Genomic DNA, 10,650 nt, shown 5'->3' with positions numbered 1-10,650 from the left:
GAAGACAGATGATTACCAGAATTATCACGGTGATCATTTCATAACGTTTGCAAGTATCAAATCACTATGCGGTAGACCCAAGCTAACATGATATTGTCTGTCAACTATATTTCAGTTAAAGAAGTGTCGGATCATGAATCTAGTGAATGTGGTAAAAACATACAAAAAAAAAGCAAATTAAAAAAAGGCAAAGAATTGGAGGGAGAGAAGGAAGGAAGGAGAGAAGGAAAGAGGGAAAGAAGGAAGTTTACAGAAGTCACCTCTATTCTCAGTTGACAACCTCCTTGTTATTTGGCCTTGGGGTTTTACAGTAGCAGAGTTTTTGTAGGACTACAGTCACTTACTCTGTTTTGGATACCAAATGTGGCCTAAATATCTCCCTTTCATGTGTAAGAAGATAGCAGAGTAAAGAAAAGATTGTAGGTTTTGGCAAAAGACATATCAGGATTTGAATTCAGTCCCAGTCATTTGCTGCCTGTATAACTTTAAGCAATTAATCTCTGTGCTTCAGTTTGCTCATCCATCAAATCAAGATTTAGAGCGAATGATCCTGAAAGATCATTGTGAGTCATGGACATCTCACTAAAACGGACTGAAATTTGTGAAAAAAGAATTTCAAAGCATGGACTTTGCTACAAAAAAGAATGTCTTCAGACTTCCATTTTCAAATGAGATAGAGTGATAGGGACCGAAATGATGGGAAAAAAACAACATACAAAATGTATGGAACAATGGTTTTCAAGTCATTGGATATGAGACAGCAAAGGACGGTGACCCCTGAGAGGGGGACACAAGTGCTGGAAGCCCTGCACTTGCCCCAGGTTAACATCTGGGGAGAGCTTCAGGGCTGCAGCGCAAGGGAAGGGCTCCAGCCAGAACACAGCAATCTGAGCTGGGGAATCAGAGCTGGGGTCCAGGGGGGGCCAAAGCCCTAGCGCTCGCCAGACGGAGCACCGGATAGGACGGAAGCCCTCGTGGTCGGCAGAGGGCCCCCCTTGAGTCTCTGACTGAGTACTGATCACTGTGTGCATGTGTGTGTGTGTGTGTGCGTGCGCGCGTGTGTGCATGTGGCGGGGGGACTGCACTACCAAAGGTTCAGAAAAGAGCCATCTAAAAAGAACAGAGGAAAACAGAGCCTGCGCAGCTCACACGGGAATAACATAATGCCTGTCTCCAACTCACAGCCTAGAGAAACCCTCAGTGTCGGCAGGATGCGCAAAAAGGCTTTGCCTCACGAGTTCAGCAGAAATAGCTCTTACTGGTCCTACCAAGACGGCTGAAAAGCAAGACCCAAGGACTAAAGCTGTTTCCCAGAAACTGCATCCCAGAACAAGGCTGACGAATATTTATCCTAATTTTGAGCACTCACCGAGGCAACACATGTAGAGTTCTATTTGTCGATTATTCCTCAATAAAGTTAAAAAAGAAATACCTCCACTTGGCTTTCTAATAAGCATTTAGAATCCAACATGTCAAAAACATCACCACTGATTGTAAAATCTACGAATTCCCCCAATCCTCTGCACCAAGTCGATGTCAATTTCTTTCATTTTCTCTGGAAGAAAACCTTGGAATCCATCTTTGAATCCTTTCTTTCTTCCGCGTGGCATAGTCAGTCAGTCAAGAAATCCTTTCAGCCCTGCTTCAAAATAGATGCGGAATCTGACCACCTTCTACTCTGTCTGACGCTGGCACCACCAGGCCTTACCTGGAGAACTACAATAACCTCCCCCGGTCTCTCTGCCACTTCCCTTGCCACCTGTTAGTCTATTAATCATATAACATCCAGGCTAACTTCCTAGAATGCAAAATAACATCTCATGCCTCTCCTCAAAACCTAATCTCTCTCCATTGCGCTGGCCAATGACCAAACTGTAAATTACTGTTTGCACGTGTGAGCACGTGTGTGTGCAGGTATGTGCATGTGCGTGTGCACGTGCGTGCACATTGTTGTGGTCCACTCTGTTCTACGTTTAGCCCGTTTCTAGTTAATCCTCCTATGTAGTGCAAGCTATGGATTAAGTTCTTTTTCCTTGTTGATGTGGTGGTGGTGGTGTAGTCATTGTTTCCTTCCTTTTACGTAGGCAAATTGTTCCAGCGCTGTTTGTTTAAAAGACTATCCCTTCTCCGTCGAATCACATTGGCAGCTCTTTTCTCTGATCCTCATAGACCGGTTACTTACAACGATTGATTTTTTTCCAGCAAATGTAGTCACTGAGCAGACTTAACTCAGAAAGCGTGCGCTAAAGTTCTAGTATGGGGAGCTACCTACCTACCTTATCCTGGCTCGAGTCCTTTACCTTTTCATCCAGGGTTCCGGACCTAACGTGGAAATCCACCTAAGAAATGAGATTAAGGAAAGCACTCAGGCTAAGCTGTCTGTCTGACTTCGTCCCCGTCCTCTGGCAGGGTTCCAGCATGCAAGGAGATGCTAATTCTGGCTTCACTTACTGCCGCATCCCTCACCAAAATTAGCCGGAAAAGGTTTAAATACAAAGTAAGGGGCTAGAAAACATCTCTGTGCCATCTTGTGCTTTGGCTCTCGGATTGCCTCCACCTCTCTGTTTTTCCAGAACTTGATTTACGTTATTGCTTGTCTTGCTTTCTCAGATGTACACCACTTTTCCTGGATAATAATGATTATATCAACCATCTACTTTTTAAAAACTCAGAGTAAAAAAATAATTTTACATGCATTTAACAACTCTTTGCTAAACGGATGCATAAATAAATGAATGATGCCTATCATGAGTCAGTCCTTTTAAAACTGTGACAAATAGCACAAAGGAATGAAATTCTTCACTTTTCTCTCCGTGTCTCCCCCTCTGTAGGTTTCCTTAAGCAGTGGGTGTAATTGAACTTGACCAACATACTCATCCTTCCTGGGATGTTCTAAAAATACATTCTTTGATCTATTAAAATAAATTTCTCAACATAATTAGCTCAAGAAAGAGATTCTCCTGTATGTCCTAAGAAGGAAAAAAGGAACTGAGACACTGATCCAAAAAAGGCGAAGGAAAGAGTGGGTGAGTTGAGTTAAGGTTAGGGAGAAAAAAAGGGATAGAAAACAGAAGTTAGAGAGCAGGAAGGAAGCTATCTGTGTCATAATACTATATCTTTAATATTAATTTTAAAAGAAAAAATAACTTTGTTTCCACTGGATGTGCCAACATCATGTGAGAGAGTGTCGTCCACAGAGGGCAATGACAGTACAAGTTAAATAAAGAGTTGGTTGAGTTCGTCGCTGTGAGCTCAGCATTCTGATATCCAAGTAAGGACAGAAAAATCGGGCTCTCAGAAATGCCCAAGCTGGAGAGTCTGGGTTGCAAAACAAGGACCTAGGACTCTTCTGCTCCCACGTGTGTTTTGGGCTAAGATGTCACCGATGAGTGATACTCTCAGGTGTACGGAGTATTCTATTTGTTACCAGTTTAGTTGTTTTTTTGTTTTTTTCCCTTGGCAGGAGGTTGGAGGTACCTAGGTTTTGTTTAATTTTTGGATGGAGGTACTGGGGATTGAACCCAGTGCCTCTTGCCTGCTAAGCACGCGCTCTACCACTTGTGCTACACCCTCCCCCGGAGTGTTCTATCTGCAACCAGGCCACTAATCATTTCAAGGAGACCACAGTCCAAGGGCACATAATAACTCCATGTGCATCAAACAGTGTCGCTCTGCTCCCTCACCTTTACTGCTCTCTAATCCCAAAGGTATGATGTGAGCGAGCGAGGATGGTACCTCTTACCCACACCCGTGAGAGAAGAAACAAGTTGTATCGAGCACTTTCTGTGAAAGGAATTAGCAGAAATCAGCACGTTGCCATTATAAAGTGGACCTCTATCCACAAGATGATTTGTCCAAGGAATTGATAAATTTACAGTGTTTCCCACAAGGCATGTTCCTAAAAGCTCATCAGAAAAATTAATGGAAACAATGCGACTCACTTAAAATAAGCTAAATATAGCCTTTATACATACACCAAAAGCCAAGTCAAAAGATAATAAATTGACTAAAAAATACTGATACATAAAATGCAACTTCTCACAGCTGCACCAATTTCTAGAGCACGAATTGCCCTCCTGGGACTCAGAATAGCTTACTGTTGGTTTGACTCCCCAGTCCACACCTTCTTCATTTAAAGTAAGATCCGAGGAAGCAGATATATTCCAGGGACTTGCCCCACACCACGCTGCTTCCCCTTCTTAAGTGTGTATGAAGGAGAAAGTAGGTGAGAATTTACTTATGCCCCGTCATTCCATTTCCGTTAAGAGCAATCACTCCGGGTTCCAAATGCCTGACCAGCCGCACGCCCAGACTCCTGATAGCACGGGGTTTGTTGATTCCTGCTTTGGGTCCTTTTCCAGGTTGGGTGGAAGCCAGTGCCAGGGCTTCTAGACCGCAGGTGGCAAACCGAGTCAGCCAGTTCCTAAGCTTTTTTCTGCGAGAAAGTAACGATGCTCGAAAACACTAAACAACAGACAAACGTAGTTTCTGAGGAAACTATCCTGAGGTCTGTTGATGAAGAGTGGTTTTTTAACACCTTTATTGTGGTCTGGTTCCTGTACAGCAAACTGCACATATTTCAGGTGCGCAATTTGATGAATTTTGATAGACGTACACATCCTGGAAACGACCATCACAAGCAAGACAGCTTGACGAGACACAGATAATTCCGGAACACCCCTAGTTCTCCATGGAAACCCCTGAAGGAAACAGTCTTCAGGACACAACATTATAAAATTCTTCATATTATTTTTCCCCTCCATGCTGGCAAGAAACCCAGTGACAAGAAGAACATATGAGAGAGAATGACTCAGATCAAACCCATATGACCTCCATTGGTTGAGCAATGCTGGAAACGTCTAACCTGCGGGGAATATTTTATGTCAAAAGGATCAAAAAACATGAAGATTGCTTACCCTCTCCAGATCAGCCCAGCTGCCAAAATGACCCCAGCTGACTCCACAAGACACAGAACTGTCCTGTCAGGCCCTGTCGGAATTCCTGGCCCACAGAGCTGTGGGATATGACAGAAAGGTTTTAGGGCACTAAAGTTGGGATATTTTATTATTCAGCACTAGAGAAAGAAAACTAAAAGAGCAGTAACTCAAACACGCAATTTACTGGCGCTTATATCTGAAAAATCCAGAGTTCTGGCGGGTTTCAGATATGGCTTGATACAGGTGTTCCTATTTTAAAAATTTCCTTGTTCTGTGTTCATGCCACTCTCAGGCCCCCTCTGTTGTTTCATGATGGAGGCTGGCTGGTCGTATGCCCGGAGGAGGGGAGAGTACAGCTCAGTGGTAGAGTGGGCGCTTAGTGTGTGTGAGGTCCTGGGTTCAACCCCCAGCATCTCCATTAAAATAAATCAACTTCCCCTGCAGAACAAAAAGGAAACCCTATACCCAGAGGGAAGGAGAGTGTTTATCTTTGGAGCTACAAGGACACCGAGAAGAAACCCAACCAAAAGTCCTTGCCACGTGTTCCCCCGCTTATTCCACTTAACCTCGCACCCTCTGACCTCTCGCACTTCTTCATGACTGCCCACCCTTCATCAAACTAGCATAAAAATACTCCGGTCTTGCTTTGAAGGGCCTTCATTTTCTTATGAAGTTTCCCATGTCATGGAAAACCGACATTTAATAACTTTGCGCACTTTGCTTTTGTTAAACCATCTTTGTCCGTTTAATTTTCAGACCCAGCCAGGGACCCTAATAGGGAGGAGAAAAAGCTTTTTTTCCCTTCCCGTTAGAATCGCAATCCAACAGTCCAGGCCTGGAAACAGCAAGATGAGGAATTTCACTGAAGAGTTTGTGGATCTTTTGGTAAGTTTCTAGAAGGAGCAATCAAATTGGGCAAGAGACTCCGAGAAGAAGGAGGTCATGCTAATAAGACAGAAAAGGTGAGTTCATGTAGATAATCGGGTGAGGTTTTGCTTGTCAGTGTGCAGGCTAAGTGAGGGCACAGACAGTGTCTGTGCTCAGGGGTTAGGCTTCCATTACGTTACATTAGGTTTCCTGTGAGAAGGGGAGGGGGTAAAATCAAAGGGAGCGGTATGTCACATGACCAGCCAGAGCCCTAAAGAGCCCTCATTTCTAGCAGCTGAATGACTTCATACTTTTTTTAACAGTAAGACAGGGAGAAAACATTCCTCGGGGAATATATGGACAAGAGAATATTTAGAGCTATTTGTTCTTGCTTAAGGCTTAGTGTATTTACACAAAGGCAAAAAATAACTTATTAGAATAGGAATAAAAACAAAATGACAGGTGGAATAAAAGAGAGTCAGTGATGAGGAGGGTGTAGCTCAGTGGCAGAGCACGTGCTTAGCATGCATGAGGTCCTGGGTTCAATCCCCAGTAACTCTGTTAAAACAAACAAACAACAAACAAATCTCATTACACCCCCCCCCAAAATAAACACTTCTAAAAGTGAGTCAATGAGAAATATGTTTATAATTCTATGTTGAGAACATATCACACATTATTAGTGTCCGCAAGAAAACTTAACTTCCAGGACAAGCCCTGACATTGATGAAAAAGTCACACCACACACAGGTCACTGCCAATATTCTGTTTTTCCTAAAGAAGGAGAAACTATAAAGTCTTTCCCAAAGAGAAATATGCCATGAAATACCCTAGCCCCCTAAGGCATCCAGCCCTTCCTTGGGCCCTGTGTCTGAGATTGAACCTGTCCCCAGGAGGTAGATTGGGAAACAACCAAGATTGAAAAAAAAAAAAGGAAATTTCTTCCACTAGCCTTGAACCTTCCTGCAATGAACAGAAGAATAGGCCAGGGCTCACAGAAAGCCTTTGTCCAACTGACAAGGATAGACGTCTCCATGAATTTACTTGTTGCCTGTGGATCTTGAGGTAGGCGATTGTGTTTTTGCTGAAGTAGATAATTACTAGTTACCAGTGATTGTCTGGTAACTAGCTCTTCCCAAAATGTACTCTGTGGTGTTAATATGTATTCTGTTGTTAAAAATGTCCTCTATCAGCTTAGCTTGGGAAATGCTGGATTAAAAGGTTGTAACCCCAACATACCCATGAGGCTTCCACCCTGTTGCTCCAGCTCCTAGTGGCTCGTGCCCGAGGACTGGAAGATGCTTGGAGCACCTGCACTGCAGTGGCTGCTGGTGGAATCCACCATGAGAATGAAAAAGACCATAAGACTCATTTTCTGTGTCCCCAGATGAGGGCTGGGTTCTGAGGGGAGGGGGAGTGAAAAATCTTCTCTTCGATTCTGACAAGCTGTTGCCCGGTGAAAAGTCATTTTTCTGTTTGGGACCTCATAAAGACAAGTGGACACAAGTCCCTGCGTTTCTGGTCCTCACCGAAGGGACCAAAAGTTAATGCCTACCATCCTCCCATCATTCTCAGCTCCTCTCACTCTGATTGGTCTGTACGTGCAATCAAACCCTTTACTCTTTTCCAGTTACAAAACAAATGTCCTGTGCATGTCCACAGTTCTGGGTACTGGGAATCAGGAGGCACTGTTTCTAGCATTTATTTTTACTTGCTTAAATTAGCAAAAATGCTTACTTACACAAAGTAGATAGTTTCTTCAGGCTTCTCAGAGTTTAAATACGCTAACAGGCAAACTGATTTGGCTCAAATTATTTTTCTGCTTGACGCATCTCTGTGTGATGCTTCAGCAAACCCTAGTTTTCATCAGATGATCGAAACATATGGTGCAGAAATGACTGCAGTAAGTGTTTTCTGCTCAAAACCAAGAAGTAGAAAGCCAGTCAGGACAGCTTGTTAGCAGAAAATATAATTGGGTTCTCCCTCTGGTTTCTGTTTTAGGAAATATTCTTGCTAAAAAAAAAATTTCGCGGATTAAATATTAGAAAGAGCTAAGAAATTGTGCTTTCATGAATCTTGAAGGTTAACGGTTAATAACCTTTAAAAGGCGCATATCCATGTTGTACACCAGAAAGTAACAAAACATTGTAAGTCAACTGTATTCCAATTAAATAAGTACATAAATAAATAAATAAATATTTTCAAAGGCGTGAAAAAACAGCAACCAAATTCTCTATAAATATGATATCACTAAAGATGGCTGTGAAGGCAGGTGGAGCATGTTTTATAGTGCATTTAAATTATGCCTCCGTTCGCATTTATCACTATCTGACTTATACTTGGCTAAATTGTATCTCTCTGCCTTGCTACCTTGAGGCACTAGAAGGGCAACACTGTGCCTTATTTAATTCTGCCTTCTCTGCAGCACCTAACTTAGCGCAGATGTAGACGTCCACTAGAAGCTTAATAATATTCGTTGAATTAAACTGATCTGGCCCCGGGACAGCATGGACAACGTTCCATGTTGTCTCTGTCCAGCTTCTGGAGACAGAGCGCATGTTGAGAATGAATGACGTCAACCCAGCTTTGAGACCGTGCATGGCTGCAGGGAACAGAACATGAGCAGGTGGGCAAATAGTCAACAAGCCGACAAAAATATAGAGAGCATGGTGTTGTGTGTGTGACTTCTGGGGATCTGGAAACGCAAATGAATTTAAAGAGATATAGTTGCCTCAAACAGTTGTCACAAGGATTCGAAGGAATGCAGTTAAATGAGCTAGCAAAAATCTAGCTCCTTTGCTGAAGAAGCAGTAGCCATTATTGTTATCATTACTAATAGATTAATAGTAATAAGCCACCTGGCATGATGACAGAATGCTGAGAAATGAATTAGCCTTCAGCAAAGCCAAGAAAATTCTTTCTGAATAATTATTCTGGACTTAATATGTAGGGGTGTGGCCACCAGCTGGACAGACTGGAGATGACGCTGTCTACTGAGGGACTTCTAATGCTCACCTTGGCTGAGGAAGCCCTACGTGTGCCATGGAATTCAGTTCTGTAGGTTCTGGAAAGCCCTCCCCTTCCCCTCCTCTGCTCGTCTGCCCCTGGTAGTCCTCAGAATTCCCCGGCTCTGCATATCCGCAGCTTCTGCCAAGCCGCCATCACTCCCCGGGGCAGACCACGTCTGCAAGCCTAACCAAAGGTAGCCATGCGTGCTTAGAGGGGCACTTTATGATGCCTCACAAAATGTCTACTAAATAATGAGGGCTCAGTAAATGTGTGCTCAATATATGAATAAACAAATTAATTAAAGCAAAAGGTCCTGAGAAGAAGTTTCAACTTTATTTGGTAGACATCAGAGAATACATTAAAAGAAAAATTTGGATGCAAGAAGCTATATTTAGGAAGATTCTCTGGAAGGACTATATAGAAATCATTTGAAATCGGGACAGGGTTGAGACTGAAAGACTAGCCAATCCTGTTCTATTTTGGGAAGGCGAGACAAGTGTCATAGGCAAAGAAACAGTTAATTCAGGTAAGAGGAAGTATGGTAACTTTAGTAATGGGATGGAAGGGACAAAGGAGAAGGAAATATGTCTAAGCAGATTTCAAGCATGAGTGAGAGGATAATTACACATTAATAAAACTAGAAAATACTGCAGGAAGTTCAGTTTTGTGTAAGACAGTGGGCTTAGTTTCAACCAACAGATCAGGAAGGCGTGGGGGGGACATGATGGGGAGATGGAGGTTGGGGGCGTGGGAGAGAAGTAGTGGCCAGAGACGTGGATTTTGGAGCTGAGCCCACGGAGATGAGAGCTAATTAAGTAAGATAACCAAGGAAGAAACAATAGTGAGAGAGAAATCTGGAGCAAAAATGGAACCTTTCTGGATAACTAAGTTTAGGAAAGATTTGGTGGAGAAGAATCTACTGAAAGAGACTCAGAGAAGCTGTCACGTACGTAGGCATTATCACCAGATACACAAAGTTCCACAAATAAAGAAAGCCAGTTAGCAATGTCCAAAGAAGCTTCTAGATCTGGCAATAGGAAATCTACAGACGACCGCTTAGTGTATAAATTCCATGGAGTGACAAGAACAAAAGCCAGATTGTGAAGGGCAAAGAACAAATGGGATTTTTCACAACTGGGGTCAATGGCCTTTCGAGAAGTTTGCTGGGAATTCAAGGGGTGGGGGGGGGGGACTGGCTCTCCAAGGCATAGAACAAAAGAGGTAATATTTTGGCTCATTTTAAGAGAAAGGGAGCTTTGGATGTGCTTTTAGGCTTTCGCATTAGTGGAGGGAAAGAGACTGATTTCCAATAAAGTATGGAAAGAACTGACAGAGCCTTGAAGAGCAGGGAAATTGGATGTCACACGAGTAGCAGACAGTGCCCAGGGGTTTTACTTTGACAATCCATACAGCTTCCATGCACGTTTCTGGAGAGACACCTTCACATACATACACATACTTGATTTCCAACAAATAATTTTTGAAAGAACACTATTATAACTTCTATCAATGCCCACGGGGACGTCTGCATCAAATTTCATCGAAAGCCAAGAATATACATGGTTGCTCACGTTTATTCAAACAGATCTGGCTCTTATTAGTTATTTCATCTTTATTGAATGTCTTTAGAACATATTACATTGTCACTGCCTTTGAAGTGGCTTTTATTGTGCCTTCAGGAGACAAAATACATGTCAATAAAAAAAAGCCAGTGTGTTTCTCTTCATGTGTGGGTGTGGATATTCGTTTTGCAACTAAACGTTGTCTTTATTGTGTTAAGAATAAAGAAGGAAATGAATACATCACATCACATAATACTTACTGTTGCTGTTCTCTT

Source organism: Vicugna pacos, chromosome 31, assembly GCF_048564905.1.
Source record: "Vicugna pacos chromosome 31, VicPac4, whole genome shotgun sequence".
Classification (NCBI taxonomy): Eukaryota; Metazoa; Chordata; class Mammalia; order Artiodactyla; family Camelidae; genus Vicugna; species Vicugna pacos.
The sequence above is the reverse complement of the archived record's forward strand: the minus strand, read 5'-3'. Positions refer to the sequence as shown.